The 16,832-nt window shown below is 46.3% G+C and overlaps 1 long non-coding RNA gene and 1 pseudogene across 1 annotated transcript; both read right to left on the bottom strand.

Moving 5' to 3' along the window:
• Positions 1-2,518: 2,518 nt before the first annotated feature.
• On the bottom strand, positions 2,519-5,447 carry LOC114438289 (centrosomal protein of 55 kDa-like; annotated as a pseudogene).
• A 2,350-nt stretch (positions 5,448-7,797) lies between these two features.
• Positions 7,798-15,579, bottom strand: LOC114438847 (uncharacterized). The gene is made up of 4 exons (XR_003670996.1): positions 15,545-15,579; positions 9,372-9,424; positions 8,801-8,895; positions 7,798-7,870 (listed from the first exon to the last, which is right to left on the bottom strand). It is a non-coding gene; the product is annotated as an uncharacterized LOC114438847 (long non-coding RNA).
• Positions 15,580-16,832: the final 1,253 nt, after the last annotated feature.

The raw sequence follows: 16,832 nt of genomic DNA, 5'->3' as shown, positions 1-16,832 counted from the left end.
TAAAAACCTTTTTTTTGGCCTCCTACTACGGACCTATTTGAGTTTTCCCCTTTTTTTCTTGAACTCAAACCTTTTTTTGGAACATTGAATGAACTATTGTTTCCTGAATGAACTGAAATATGGACAGAACTGCAGAGTGACCTTCTGTCATCACAGTTTGGATTGTTTATTGTGCATATTATTACTTAATACCTGTTTATATATATTACATAGTAATAAATACATTTATTATCATTCATAACTTGCTGCTACTGCCCTATTGCATATCTGCTTATTACATAACAATATATTTATTTGAGCTCTATTATTTTGTTTGGTGTCTTATTCACACACTCAGCCTCCATAGCCGACGCTACTTTTGTTGCTTTATTACATCTATGGCCGCGGTCAGGCCCCTAGCCCCATAGTGCGTTACACTTTCATATTCAGCTGTGTAGCTCAGCCTCTTGCTGTGCTCTGTTTCCATTCAGGCTGATGGAAGCTGTAGAGATGACAGTGATGCTGCAGCGTCATCATCCAGGGAGCTCAGACTGAAGGAGGACCTGTCCTCTGTGAGCTTCTGTGTTCCTCTGACGGGGAGATGTGTGTGGTGGATCTGCTGGTTCAAGAGTCTGATGGCTGAGGACAAGAAGCTGTTTCTGGGTCTAGTCCATGTGCGGATGCTTTGGTAGATCCTACAGTGAAAAGAGTGTGTAGCTGAGGTGTGTGGGGTCTCTGAGGGTTTTCTGTGTTTTCCTGAGTGATGAGTAATGAAGGTGGTTTGCAGGGAAGGCAGGTGAGAGCCAGTGACGTGCTCCACTGTCTTCAGCACTTGTTAGAGACCTGTGGTCTGCAGCAGAGCAGCTTCTGTAGCAGGGAGGGGTGAAGATGTCAGTGAGGACCTCTGAGAGCTGGTCAGTGCTTTGAGGAGCCATCCTGGAATGCCATGTGGCCCAGGTGACCTCTGCTCCTGTCTTTGTAGCCAGTGATGGAGAATCCACATCCACACCCTTCATACTTTTACTCTGAATCAACAATAGATGTGTCCCAATGCAAGACGTTTGTTCTTCAGGTGTGTACATTTGTGCATCATCAGCATACCATGAAATGTGTGTGTGAGTATGAACCCCAGGAGACGTGTCTACAGAGAAATGGACCCACTAAATGTCCCTGTGGGATTCCTCAGGTGAACTCTGACTCCTGGTCTCCTGAGGCCTCAAAAAAGTGTCTTTTGTCTTTTCACAGCTGGTACCTTTTCAAAGAACTGAACTCAATCCTCTTTAAGTGGACCAACAGAAACAGGCCTCAGTTCTTTTTGTGTTCACACTGTGAGTTTATTGCAAAGAGGACCAGCTTCTGGTCCAGTTCAAGGTAGTTGGGGCCTCAGTCCTCCTTCTGTTCACACCAGGTCCTCTAGAGCTCTCAGACCCCCAGTGCACTGAATTCTGGGTAGTTTAGGTTTGTTTTAAAGGGGCCTGGGTACAGTTGGAGTATTCACGTATGTGGAAAAAATGCTGAGTCATGGATCTGTTTGTTTAGAGGGCTGAAGGGGACCAAGTGTGAAAACATCCTCAGATTCAGATATAAGAGAAACCAGACTGGACCAGTCCCACAGAGGCCGATCAGATTTTAAAGAAAGATGTGACCAACTGTGGCTGCACTGAAACACAAGGACACTTTGTGTAGATCAGCTCTGACTCAAAGTTCTGGATGGATGTTTTGGTGACATGATGTTGGTTTTACTGCTCAAAATACTGATCCTAGAATGTATCTAAAACTCATTTCTTGAATGCACACTTTGTTAAAACTGTCTGTCTTTAGCTCTCCACTGACTGCAGATAACAGAGGAGAGAAGGTGAAGGACACACTGAACAAAGGAGGAAGCAGCTGGAGCTGTGACAGTGTGTGAGTCCCTCTAGTGGACGGTGTGGAGTATTGTGTTGTCTTTGCTCCACAGGTTTTTGTACAGAGTTGAGCTGTTTCCTGTCACTGTGGGCTGCAGAGCATAGTAGTACACAGCAGAGTCAGTCACTGCAGCTCTCCTGCCTCACATTACTGTCCTTCAAATGCTAAGTAGCTTCAAACAGTGACAAACGTATTATGAATTTTCCTCTAACTTACGAACCTCATTGGCCTCGTAGCTCTGGGGGAGGTCAACCAATCTTCTAAAACAGTCTTGACTAAACACAGTGAAGAATTCCTCAGCATTTCTTCATCTTCTTCAAATATCAGTTTTAAGGCGGTCCGTTTCTTCCACGTGTCATTCTCAGTGCATCGGTAATAACAATCTGTCTATCAATGAACGTTGGTCCGTTTGGAAATTAAATACCGGTAGATCCTCTTGGACTCTTATTTTTAACACATTATAGTGCAATGAAAACAAACGAAAATAGCTTTTTAATAAATATATGAATTTTATTTTTAACATTTATCAATTAAGTTCAATAAAGTCACTCTGACAGCTACATATAGAAGAAATGTTTGTGATGGTGGCACTGCTGATCTGCACTGAGGCGCCCGGTGAGAAAACGACATGCTTTCACTTATCATAACAGTAGTCAATGTGATCCAGAAGCTCCCTGTGACGGCTGGCGGGATACTGGGCCTGACAATATGGGCACTCCAAGAAAGTCGTCTCCAGGAGGCGATGTGGGGCCAGGGTCAGTAGTAAGGCGCTCAAAGTTATTGTACGAGCTGGGCTCTGAAGAGCGAGCATTAGGCTGCATCTGAAATAGGAAAAAACAAATGCACTTGTAGAGCAACATAATATACACATTCCAAGAGGACAGTGGAATACTCTACTACTATACTGTTAGAAAGCAAAGAAAATGGCATGAGAGTCATGAGGGTTTGACTTCATATTGATGAAACTATAGATCACATAACACTTACAGCAGACTCCAGATTAGAAATCTGATCTTGGGTCTTGCGAAGCTCCTTCAGCACTTTATGGAACTGGTGCTGCATGCTCTGACGATCATTTTTTTCATTTGCAAAGTCCTTGGCAGAAATCTGGATCTTAAGAGGCAGAACCACAAGTATGAACAGGCGTACGTTTAAGAGAATGCTGCCATCTCCTCTTCTAATATTTGACAGGTCTTTTTGTAGGTGTGTGCTATAATTAAGAGAGTGTTACCTGTTGTTCCAGGGCAGCGATTCTCCTCTCGTCTCCATTTCGGTTCAGAAGAGACTTCTGCAGCATATTTACCTGTTGAAGGCCAGATACTAGGGCAAATTTTGTATAGTGCCTACAATGCTGCTGTATATTAGAATATGGAACTAGATTGTATCTAAAATGCAGACATCCTCATTTGTATTTGTATTTTTATTCAGTCTGAGCAGACTTTGGTTTAATCTACAAACCACTCCTACCTCCCCCCACCTGTGCAATATGTTCCTCTCATTCTTTAACTGTATCCATCTATCTGTATTGTGTCTTTGTAGGTAGTTTTATTTACCCTATCTGCGCTGTTGCAACAATGCAATTTCCCCATTGTGGGACAAATAACGGGTTCTTAATCTTATTAACTTTAGTTAGTGGAGGTAAACAGTGAATTCATGCTCACCTGCAGCAGAAGTTCAGCCAACCCCTTCCTCTCTTCCTCCAGTCTGACGTCCATACTCTCCAGTTCCGCTGCATGCCTGGACACATTGTTTGTATATGTAATCCAAAATTATTGATAATACTTCTGCTTTTTTTGTACCCTCATTAACAGCTTTAAACTTTCCCTTAACAAGTTAATTCAAAGGTCAGTACAACATTAGTTTTTGGCATTAGTATTAATGAGAGGAGGTAAAATTGCTGATTGATGACATGTTAGCAGCTCAGCGTGAAACCTTATTGATCCGACGTCAACCAGAGCCAGCAGCTTTACCTGTTGCCAAGTCTCTCTGCCTGGAGCTGCATTTTGGCTTCCTCCAGCTCTTTGCTCTTCTCTTCATACTTCCTCAGGAAGGATGACAACTCGCTGCACTTGTCCTCGTACTTCCTCTGTTGCACTAACAGCTCCACCTGGAGCCTGGTGACCTGCTCCTTCTGAGACTGCAGCTCAGCCTGAGCCTTCACGGTCTGCAGAGCGAAAAAAACACAATTTGCAGAATGATGTTTTCTTTGTTGTCAGCTCAGTTCTGAAAAAGACTTCTACAGGTCAGTTATAAAGATGACTGAATCCACAGAATATGCATGTTCAGTGCTCTAGCTGTAGCTGCTCTATTCTGATTCAGGGTCAAAATCTTTTAACAGAGGCAATGTCCCTAAATCTGTGAAGATGTAAACATTTTCTCACCAAAGCTGCAGAAGAGGCCAATATATGCATTCATGGATTCAAGGGCAACAGAACTTCACTTTCATAATTACATGAAATAATGCAGCATTTACCTGGTTCCTCTGTGCACTGAGCTCCTGCTGGGTTCTAGTAACCTCAGCGTTTTGGCCCTCGAGGTCTCTCTGCACCCCTAAGCTGAGCTGAGGTTCCTTTTCTGGACCTGCAGTAGCTAAAAAAAGAAATGTTAGTAAGCAATTGACCAACATATATTATGCAGGAGCTTTACAGCACAACCAGTATGTAGGACTTACATGCCTAAATCTTTCTATATATTTCATAGCCTATTACATGGCCAACAAAATTAAGTACTTGTTAACTACACTTTCCTAGAAGCTTTCCATGTACTTTATTATTGTAGAAAATTATATGAGAGCAGTATCACCCTCTGAAGTGGCCCCTTGCTTGGGTTGTTGCCGCTTTGTTTGGGCCAACTGCTGTGCCAGCTCCGCTGCGTAGGCAATGACGGACTGGACGTGGACCTCTCTCTGCTGGTCATACAGCCACTGCTGGTTCTTCTCCAGAGCCTGGTGGTGAGACACACACGCCAATAAAGACAAACTGAGTCCAGGTTTTTTCACTTATTTAAATAAACAATCAATCAAATTATTAGGCTTACATCTCTCAACTGCTCTTGCACTGATGCAGAGTCTCCAGGAGGTTCTTGTCCAGAAACAAAAATATTTAAAATCTGAATTGTGTTTGTGTCAACATTTGTTTCTGAGAGGACAAGTGCTGCCTCAGGGCGTCCAAACACTGGATGTGTGTACTGAGCATTTTCTGATGGATACAGTTGAATATATATGTGATTTTTGTAACCTTATGTTAGTGCAGAGAGCTGTCATGTGTGCACATACCTCTCCTTTGGCTGACAGCTGCTGTCGCAGACTTTCCAGTTCCTGCTCTTGAACCAGCAACTGCTGATTGTCGCAGCGCCTCAAGGTTAAGATTGACCTGAAATAACCGACACCGCACATTCAAATTCAAACAAAAACAGCCCAGAAGCTGACATGCAAATTAACCCAGAGACAAAGACTTTACCTCCAGCAGTTCATCAAGCTTCTTCTTCAGGTGGCTCTTCCTGAGTTTAGAGGAAGAGCTGCTAGATTTGAAGCCCAACTTGCTGAAAAAGCCTTTAAAGGCCATGGCTGCTTCGATCTATATTGACAAAAAAATGAATCACGATTAATTGTGGCATTTAGCCGATAACCATTAATTTGACCATTCATTGATGACAGATCATCAGTCAAGTTAACCCCTTCATTAGGTTAAAGTAGTGATCAGGCACCAACCAGCCATGTTTGAAATGTTTGTCCTTCACATGTTCTTATCTTCAGGTCACAGAGCAGTGCATGTCAACATTAACATTAAACAGGACAAATGAGTTCAGAAAAGTCCCATCAGTGATTATTAAAGTTAAAAATGTGTCTGTGGAATGAACCCACACTAGAGCATGTTTTCACTCAGACTGTAGAACAGCAGCAGAAAGAACTAACAAACAAACCCACAATTTCACATTTAAATGTGTGTGTGTGCAAATCAGCCTGTTACGTTCTTCCAGCGCTTAGTTTGGTCGTAAGCAGCACGATGACTAAACGTACCGCGGATTCTCGGCCGAGTGGAATTCTCTCAATATCTGCTGTTGTAATGTTTCCTATGCTGCTGTGGCGTCCGTAAATAAAGATCGGAGTTCATTCCTTTGATACGACATCCAGTTGCTATGGCAACAACCAACGCATCAAAGCATCAAAGTACTACCTCTAAATGAATAATATCCTACAATCGTGAGAGAAGAGGCAGCTACAGATTCACTAGAAGGTGTTTCAATAAAGAATATGAGTTTCTCTGCAGTAAACCTGCTGAAATGAACTCAAAAACCACAGGTGCAGCGCACACTCATGCCAACCACTTTTCAAAAATCTGCACAGCAAAATCAGTGTCAATTCAACTCTAATAGAGTTAAATTCAACACTTTAAAAGTGTCTATATTGGTCCACTCTGAATTGAGTTATTTCAACACTTTTGAAAGTGTTAAATATTTTACACCGTCACAGAGTTGAAGCAACACCATCAAGAGCTGAATTTTAACACTGGCAGTGTTGAATTTATGCAACACTAGTGTACAGAGTCAAAATGTAACTCTTTCAGTGTATAATTTTTAACACTAAATAGAGTTAAACTATGTTAACACTATAGACAGTGTTAAATATAACTAAATATTTAACTCTTCTATATAGTTGATTTCTATTTTAAACAACACTATTGGGAGTTATTTAATAATCCTCAGTTTCACTCTCCAAAACATTACAGATAAAATTATTGAAAAAAAAAACACAATACAAAAAACTTTGTTCAACTTGTATTTAGTTAAAATGTCAACAGAACAACAACAGAAGCACTCTACAACAAGTTATTGTGGTACAATGTATGTTTTTCCATCCATTTCATTTTAAAACAGTTGGTTTCATGGTCTATAATAAATTAACTCCTTTAGTGAAAAAATCAAAATCAAATCTGCACCTTGGATTTCTGAAGTACAGCTGTGAATGGCTTCTCTTGCTTGACTGTGAATGTCCTTTACAAATTATAATATATATTATAATTATATTTTAAAAAGTCTTGCTCGGAGTTCCCTGACTCTGGGATTTTCTTTGGCACTTCCCAATGTTAAACACTGTGGTTTGGATGAACATGTAGAAGTTGTAGAGGGCTTGATGGTAGTTGACACTGAAGATGAAGTGTGCTTTTAAGAGCTCATCAAAAGCTGCCAGTGATGTCTGTGCCTTGCAAGGGATGGCCTTGTTGTCAATGATGATGTAGTACCTTTGGATGCTGTTCTTCTGTTCACCAACACACAGGAGGAAGGGCTGTCCTGGCCCCACATCTTCAAGCAATGTTTCAATACTGGCTCCGATCTATGACAACACATTAAGAGGAACCATGAGAAAACAATGAAATGTAGCACCAATTAACAACAAAACAAATGTGCAGCAGTGTCAAATAACTGTGTAACAACGCAAAACAATTACTTACCCGCAGATATTTAACAATATGGTTAACAGCTTGATAGGAGCTAATTTTGGCACTCTTCTTGTGGCCTTTGGAGGTAGGAGGAAGCAGGTGAACCAAGAGTAGAATACTTGAGAGGTCGCTGTCTCAGCCTAGCAGAAAAGTAGAAAACAAATTAAAGATACTTATATATGAAATAAATCACATATATTGAAAAGAATAATATGGCAAACTTACCAGCACTGTCTGAGTTTTGAGCATCTTTCACCATCTAAAAGAGATAGAAACAGAAAGGTATGAATGAATTTAGCCTTTCCACCAACAAACCACAGGATCTGAGAATGAACAACCTGATATATCACTCATTATAAAAGGGGAGGCGGCCACACACCTTTCGCAGATTCCCGATCAGCAAGGGTTCTTTTCCCTCCATTTGTCTTAACAATCACAGTTGCATCTGATGAATCTGAGGATAGTAGCAGAGGACGACGAGTCTGACACTGATGCATTCAAGAATGAAATGTCTGATACAGGTGACTCCAAAACCTCATGAAGGACAACTGTAATGCATTTTAAAGAAATACAAACAATTACAAAATAATTAGTCCTCCACAATATTCGTCGTTAGTGATTGTGAGGACACAGTTGCAGGATGCAGAGCGGTTTAAAAATCAAAAGTAGTCCTTTATTTAAGGGCCAGGAGGGCAAAACAATACAAAACTAAAAATCACACTTGTCGTGGTCAAAAGGTAAAGTACAAAATAACTAACTGAAAATCACACTTTGCGTGGTAAAACTCAGAAAGGCAGGGTTCAAAAACATAACATAAACAAAGAAACTACCTGGAGCATAGCATGGCATGGCATGGACGAGACCGGGAACGAAACAAAGCCCACACAGACGAGACGAACTAGCAAGGACAAAGGGGAAGACACAGACTATATACAAAGGGACCAGGGAAGACAACGAGACACAGGTGACACACATGAGGGCAGGGCAGGTAATCAACAAGGAGGGAAAACACAGGAAGCAAAACTCAAGACAATACACAGGGAGGACAGGACTACCAAAGTAAAACAGGAAACACAAGACAAGACTAGACAACTAAACACAAACCCAAGGAAACAAAACACCAGAACTACAGGAAAATAACAATAACTAAGCACAGATTAAACTAAAAACCCAAAACAAGGACGTCAAAAACCATAAATAACACCAAGTCATGACAGTGATCCACCGTTTCCCTGGCTAAGTCTCACCTGTTGACTGTTCAGTGGACGCTGTAACTGTAAGGTTCCCTGCTTGCAAAAGCTCCTCAAACACATCTGCATCCACCTCTGTCCCTGATTCATCTGTCAAGTGCAGCTCTGCCTCAAGTGGAAGACCTAGCTTCTCTATGACTGAGAAAGTATTAGATGTAGAACTCTAAAGAAACTGGTTTCTTCTATTTCTATTCTCACAGAACATAATACAAGTTATGTGATACCAACCTTTCTGAAGAAATGTGTTGAAGTCTTCATAGCCCTCCAGCCACTTTGACATACTTCTGACTTTCTCCATATCTCACCTTCACCAACATGTTGTACTATAAAGAAAACAAAGAACATTTGTGAATTGTCTACAATTTATCTGACGCTGCAGTCAGCTGCAATTTTCATTCCACCTGTGTAACTTGAGTAATGTCACTACACTAAAACATTTATTATAATTAGCAGAGTCATTCAAGACAACACAAACACAACGGTTGCCTTCTGGCTCATTCTGAAACTCCTTGCTCCTAAAAGTACAAAATATATTAATATACATGACAAAAGAGTCACTTTTCTTTACCTCATCAGTCATGTGTAGCTTACTAGCGCGTAGCATGGTAAATCCCGCTAAAAACGCCTAGCATAAAACACTTGAAAAACTTTCCTCTGCACGGTCAAAACAACACAAAACTGAATGGACAGCACTCCATGACAACAGACCATTATTACACTTTAAAGTGTTTAGCTTAAATGATACAATTCACAACACAAGCTAATAATTTTAATGACAGCGATCCCTCCAACGACTTACCTCCAGCAATGCATATTAGCAATGTGGGGGAAGGGCAGGAGGAGCTACAGGAGCTGAGGAGGGACAGAAAGGCGAATGTAATGATACTACTTCACTTTAATAATATAACGTTTACTTAGCTAGCTAGGTAACACGGTTTTACATTGTGAATCAGCTAACAAGCCATATCTAACTACCGGCCCACCTTATCCTCCTAAAAACTGGAGGTTATGGCTATAACCATGGTTCTCTGATTAGCATGAGTGAGTGTCTCACTATGGGAGAACGCCCCCTGCGTGATCCCGACAGAAGCTTTAATTACACTACACCAGCCCTTGGGGCTGGTATCAGTGACGTCTATGTCAGGAGGGACCGCCCTCCTCCTATATAATAGGCTGACATAGCTTCAGTCGCCATTCAAACAAGCTCACCTCTTCCTCGCTTCCATAGCAAGGAGGGTGGTCTGGTGAGACACTCACTCATGCTAATCAGAGAACCATGGTTATAGCCATAACCTCCAGTTCTCTTTCATAGCATTCGTTTCGTGTCTCACTATGGGAGAAATACTGACTCTCGGATTGCCAGACATGCCTGTAAAAATGACAACTGTCCCAGAGGGGCCTCACGAAGAGTGGGTTGTACCCCGTGAAAACCCTACCCCAAGAACTGAATGTGCCAGGGTTGGAACCGTAACATCCAACTTGTAAAACCTAGCAAAAGTGTGGGGTGAAGCCCAACTTGCAGCTGCACAAATTTCCTGGGCTGAAACCCCCTTAAAGAGAGCCCAGGAAGCAGCAAGGCCCCTAGTGGAGTGCGCACGCAGACCAGCAGGAGGCGGAAGACCTTTGGTCGTGTAAGCCAGAGCAATAGCCTCCACAATCCAGTGGGAAAGCCGCTGTTTTGAGACTGGCTTGCCCACACATGGCTTAGCCCAGGACACAAACAACTGGTCACTCTGCCTAACACCCTGAGTCCTGTCCAGATAGGTCCTTAGTGCACGGACCGGACACAGCGTATGCAGACGCCGATGCTCCTCAGAGGAGTAAGGCGGTGGATAAAAAGCAACCAGCTCTATTGGGGAGAGAGACCCAACCACCTTTGGGATAAAGGCTGGGTTAGGCTGCATACTGACCCTCTCGCCCCCTGGTGAAAAATGGGTACAAGCCTGGTGCACAGACAGGGCATGAACCTCACCGACGCGCTTAGCTGAGGCCAAGGCCAGGAGCAGCGCTGTCTTAAGAGATACCACCTTCAAGTGAACCTGATCCAGTGGTTCAAAAGGTGGACCAGAAAGAGCATCCAGCACCGTGGGCAGGTCCCATGACGGCGTAAGAGACCTAGATACCGGCAATTTACGTCGTGCACCTTTCATGAACTGACACACCAGAGGGTGTCGACCCACAGATTTACCATCAAAACCAACATGGCAAGCAGAGATTGCCGCCAGGTACACCTTGATGGTTGAAAAAGATTTTCCCTTCTCAATGAGGTCCTGCAGAAAGGATAAAATCACCCCCACAGAACACTGAAAAGGAATGGCCTGGGACTCCGAGCACCAGCTCTCAAACACTTGCCACTTAAACCCATACAACATCCTAGTCGATGAGGCCCTAGCACATTGAATAGTCTCAATGACACTGTTTGGGAGTCCTGTTGAGTTCAGGTTAAACCACTCACGGGCCAGGCCCACAGAGCCAGCCTCTCTGGGTGAGGGTGAAATATTTCCCCTCGTGCCTGGGATAGCAGGTCCCTGCGTAATGGCAGCTGCCAAGGCGTGCCCGCCAGAAGCTGGTAAATCTCCGCCATCCAGTGTTTCGCTGGCCAGTGCGGAGCCACCAGGATTACGACCAGCCCCTTCTCCCTCACTCTGGCCAGAGTTGGAGAGATGAGAGCCACTGGGGGAAAAGCATACAGGAGAGCATGTGGCCACTCGTGTGCCAGTGCATCGATCCCCAGCGGAGCCACTCGGTCGTGCAGGGAGAAGAACAGTGGACACTGGGCATTCTCCGCTGACGCGTAAAGGTCCACTGCCGCCCGTCCATACCGCAGCCAAATCTGCTTCACCACTTCTGGGTGAAGTCTCCAGTCTGCATATAGAGGGATCCCCCTGGAGAGTAGGTCCGCCCCGCAATTCAGTACGCCTGGAACATGAGTCGCTCTCAGTGACTGAAAGTGCACATTGCTCCAGACTATCAGTCTGTGTGCCAGCGCATGCAACCGCAGAGATCTCAAGCCTCCCTGCCTGTTGATGTAGGCTACCACGGTGGAGTTGTCTGTCCTCACTAGGACATGGTGTCCCCGCAGCCAGGGGAGGAAATGTTTTAGAGCCAAATGAACAGCAATCAGCTCCAGACAGTTTATGTGGGTGAAGCGCATGTGAGGGCCCCACTTCCCATTCACTGTCCTCCCTTCGTGTGTAGCACCCCAGCCTGTGAGAGAGGCATCTGTAGAGATCACCTTCCTGGCCGAAACAGTTCCCATGGTAGCCCCCTGGGTCAGAAACCCTGGGCTCTTCCACTGGCGCAGAGCCAGTGAGCAGTCCACAGAAACCCTCACCCGTCGATGACCATCTCGGAGAGGATCTAGGCCAAGGGAGGCTACCCAACGCTGAGGCCCTCTCATGTACAGGCGTCCCAGGGGTATCACCACCACAGACGAGGCCATCGGGCCTAACAGCCTCTGACACTGTCTGAGTGTGACTGTGTTGCCCCTGTGAAACAGTGCAAGGCATCCTTTCATTGCCACCACCCTGTCCTGAGACAGGAAAACTCTGCCTTGGAGAGAGTCCAAAGTCAGGTCTATGAAGGTGATGCACTGAGAAGGTGTCAACATGCTTTTTTCCATATTCAGGCGAAACCCCAAACTCACCAGATGTTCCCTGAGAACATCTGTATGGTGGGCCGCCTCTCGGGGTGTAGAGGCTGCGACAAGCCAGTCGTCTATGTAAGTGGCCACGCGGATGCCTCTCTCCCTGAGTGGAGCTACAGCTGCCTCTGTGCATTTCACAAACACTCTGGGACTCAATGACAGGCCGAACGGCAGCACCATGAACTTGTATGCTGTCCCTCGGAAGGCAAACCTGAGAAACTTCCAGTGTGGAGGATACACTGGAATGTGGAAATATGCATCCCTCAGGTCGACAGATGTGAACCAATCGCCTGCCCGCACGAAACGCAGCAGAGAGGCGTGTGTCAGCATCCTGAATTTGTATTTCCTTAAATAGTGGTTCAGGGCTCTGAGGTCCAGGATGGCCCTCATCCCCTGCCCCCCCTTTTTTGGAACCAGGAAATACCTCGAGTAGAACCCGCTGTGGGCCTCCTCGGGCGGGGCAACTCTTATTGCTCCTTTCTCCCTCAGAGTGGAAATTTCCTCTAGGAGAATGTTTGCGGATTCTCCCTGAGCATGAGAAAAAATCATCCCTTTGAAATGAGGTGGAACGGCTCTGAATTGAAGTCTGTAACCCTTCTGAACGGTTCTCAACACCCATTCTGACCGTGTGCAGGCCGCCCAATTCTCTGTGTGCAGAGAAAGCGGACTGACCGGCAACCCTGTCATATGTGGTACGTTGGCGCCCTCTTGAGGTCGAGGTGCGTAACACCCAACGCCCATCCGCCCCGGTGACTCCTGCCTGCTGCATGGAGGTGCCCGGGCGGTCTGCGTCACAGCCGCGGGGATGTTGGTCCCCGCGGGCTGTGTTATAGCAGAGAAGATAGTTGTGTGTCTTAACATATCTTTTTTCTGCATTTTTTTTTTTTTGTCATAGTCAACAGCGCCCTCGGCTCTCTGCCTGGATGCGCATTGGACTGTTTTATTACAGAGTGCAAGACAGAAGTGCTTGTGCAACACTGAGAATGCTGTCTGTGTTTGTTGGGCACTCGAACATGAACACCGGCCCAAGTGCTGCACTCTATGCGGGCAACGTCCCGCAGAACCCGCTCTGGAACTGAGCTGGAGAAGGGCAGGGCGACCCGTTGGGGGGGCAGCCTGGGTCGGCCCTCCACCTGGGGAGAAGCGGTCGGGCCTGCCGCTTCTTCTTCCTCACCGTCGCGGTAGCGGGTTGAGGTGGTGGAGCGGCTTGCCGAGCATGGGGAGACTGCTTCCTAGCCCATGGGTTGCCGGCGCTTTTAGGGGCTGGAGGGGCTGCCTGCGTCTTGGACACCTTGGGGATCCGATAAGCAGGAGCCGGGTGAGAGACAGCCTGAGCATATGACTGACGCGAAGTGCCGGGAGTAACAGGTGGAGCCCTCCTCGGCAGGCAAAGTTTCAGCGCCTCATCATCTCTTTTTCTCCTCACATCTCTTCTGCATGGAGGCAACAGCCGAGCCGAAGAGCCCATGAGGGACGACCGGAGTGTCGAGGAGCTCCTCTTTCTCCTTAGTCGTGAGGTTGGTGAGCCCCAGCCAGCGCGCTCTCTCTTGCAGGACCATAAGACCCATGGCTCTTCCCGTGGCTTGGATAGCCACCTTGTGGAGGCGAAGGACGTGGTCCGTAATGACGCAGATTTCTTCCCACAGGGAGTTATCTGGTTTAGCCGTCATGTCCTCCTCTAATTCCGCCTGGTAGGCCGTCAGGATAGAGGAGGCGTTGAGAGCTCTGGTCGACAGAGCCGCCGCCTTATAACACTTGTCAGTGAGGCTGGACTGAAAGCGGTCTGTCTTGGATGATGAAAGATGAAACCGAGGAGGACAGGGACGTCTTCGGGTGAAGGTGTGTCGCTACCAGCGGCTCAATGGGAGGTATTTGGCGGATGCCGTTAGCCTCCATCCCCTCGCAATCCAACAGGGAGCTCCCCGAGATGGGGTGTTTCTCGCTGTATGGTTTAGCTTTCCACGTAGCCGCTATCTCATCAAGCAGCTCTGGGAAAATTGGCAGCACTTGTTTCCCCGTCTTCTTTGCTTTGGGCAGCTTCTTGCCATCAAAGCGAGACCTGACTTCCTCGGCTTGAACCGTGGGCCACGGGATGTTGAGCCTTACAGCGGCACGTTTGCACATGTCCTGCATGTCGAGATCCAGGGGAGAAAGCGCCGAAGGGATTTCTCCCATCGCGACGCCCGGCTTTGCAGCCCCGCCGGTGACGCTGAAGTTAGTTTCTTCTTCGTCACCGTCTGATAACAGGAGCTCGGAGTCGGCAGACTCTCCCTCCTCGTCATCAGCGTCTCGTCTCGGGTCGACACGGATAAGGCTCTCCCATCCCTCCTCTGACGGGAAACAGGAGTCTGCAGTCTGGGGAACTGCGTCTGCCCAACTCAGCCCGGGCGGCAGCGCTTCAGCCGCCCCACCCGACATATCCACCCCGCCTTGCGGCGAGGCTGTCTCCGACAGCAGTGGGTCACCGCCGGACAAACTAGCCTGGCGAGCTAGCCGTCGGCGGAGCAACTTGCGTGGGAAAGCAGCGCAGTGGATACAATCGTCCGTGGAGGACATAGCCGTCTGCGCGTGAGGTACGCCCAGACATGCTGCACACACGGGGTGAGTGTCCCAGCTAGACATTTTATTGCCGCAGGGGCAAAGCTTTGGGCTTTTCCCGTCTTCAGCGGGGTTGTTAGCCGTGGCCATGACTAGCATAGGGTTCAAGGGCGCTAGCGTTAGCTTGTGCAGCTACTGGTTGTGTTCAGGGAAATATGGCTATTCTCCTGGCTAGCGTGTGATGAGGTATCGCTACCTGCTGTGGGTATTATTAGCGTGAGCTGTATAGTGGTATTGCTACCTACAGACGATGCTAACGCTGTTAGCAGAAGTATCGCTACTTCGGCTGTGACAAGTATTGCTACTTGCGGCAAGAGTATTTCTACTTTCACCGATAGCGTGGAATAGTATTTCTACTATTCTTCAGCTGTGAAGCAACCGTGTCGTGTGGGACCAAGCGCCCGGTGACCGAGTTTTCACTCGAATCAGTGGGCAGTTTAGCTAGGCACCCAGTAACACAGTTGTCATCAGGCTTCTGTGAGAAGCGAGAAGAGGTGTTTGAATGGCGACTGAAGCTATGTCAGCTTATTATATAGGAGGAGGGCGGTCCCTCCTGACATAGACGTCACTGATACCAGCCCCAAGGGCTGGTGTAGTGTAATTAAAGCTTCTGTCGGGATCACGCAGGGGGCGTTCTCCCATAGTGAGACACGAAACGAATGCTATGAAAGAGAACTACTACACAGAAAGTGTCATTAAATGTGACATATTGTGTTTGGTTTACTTACATGAGAAAGCTCTTCACAGTTGACGTGGAAGAAATTGGAGAGTAAGAGAGTAGTCCTTTGCAGGTGCTCTCCTGCCGCTCCCAAAGTCTCAAATACGTCACAGAGCCGTTATTATTAGATTTGTGGCTCACTCAGAGTTGATTTTGAAATTAACACTGAACAGAGTTGATCTGGATTTGACTCCCAGGATCAACACTAACTCTTTTTAAGGAATAACTCTCTTGTACTTGAAATAACTAAACAAGTGTTGAAATGACTCTGTATTTTTGACACCCAACACCAACACTGAGAATTTAACACTTTTGAGTTTGCTGTGTGGTATTTCATGAAGTCATACAGCCCGTTCTCTGACTGGAAGCAGCAAATAGTGACTCATATCGGTTATTATAGCCAACAACCCATCAAAAAGATTACAAACAAACAGAGACACATCGGGACGGGCTCATACCAGTTTAACACCGCGGTGTGCCAGCATGAAATTTAAACACAGTCCGTTCGCTATATGCGTTTTTAAATGGCCTCAATAAAAACTATATTAAGTGAAAAAGATCGCTTGTCGTGTTTCAGGCAGTTTATAATGCACTTCACCTGCCGTGCATTGTAGCTGCAGCAGCTGAATTCAAGTTAGACGTGCGCGGTGTCAACTTGCAATGAGTATATGTGCTGTTTTGATGGGGCTCTGCAGACACACCCCTCTCTCTCTCTCTCTCTCTCAATGGAAGTTCAAGCCAAGCCGGGAGAAGTGATGGCGAATTGTTGCGCACTTGTGGGATCTATGAGCGCAGCTGTAGCTGCAGCGCGCCGTGCACGGCACAGTATTCACGCACACCGGGGTAAAATGTGGAGGCCGTTTGACGGTGTCAGAATTTGGATACCGCCCAACCCTAGTGCAGACACACACACACTCTCTTTGAATAAACGCCATGAAGTTGCACTTATCACTCACTACTGTTGGGACTCACCACGAATCTGACTGTATGAAGAAATGTGTAGAAGATGTTAGCCTCCTCTGCAGCTGTTTCCTTCTTCCTCTCTGCTCCTTCTCTTCTCCGAGTTTAGTCCAGTAATCAGTTTGAAAATATTTTCCTTCGTTTCCACGAACTCTCCAAAATCTCCTGCTGTGTCTCTCCTTGAAACTCTCCACCAACAGCTTTATTGCACAAAAGTGTATCCTTATATACCTTTGGTATGCCTTTGATCTCTGAGTCACCAAAGGTACACCTGTCACCACGGTAACAGCCCTGCCTGCCAGTATCCATGGCAACCTGAATGTTTCTCAACCGCCCCT

Source organism: Parambassis ranga, chromosome 7 (genome assembly GCF_900634625.1).
Source record: "Parambassis ranga chromosome 7, fParRan2.1, whole genome shotgun sequence".
Classification (NCBI taxonomy): Eukaryota; Metazoa; Chordata; class Actinopteri; family Ambassidae; genus Parambassis; species Parambassis ranga.
This window is presented reverse-complemented; position numbering and strand designations above follow the sequence as displayed.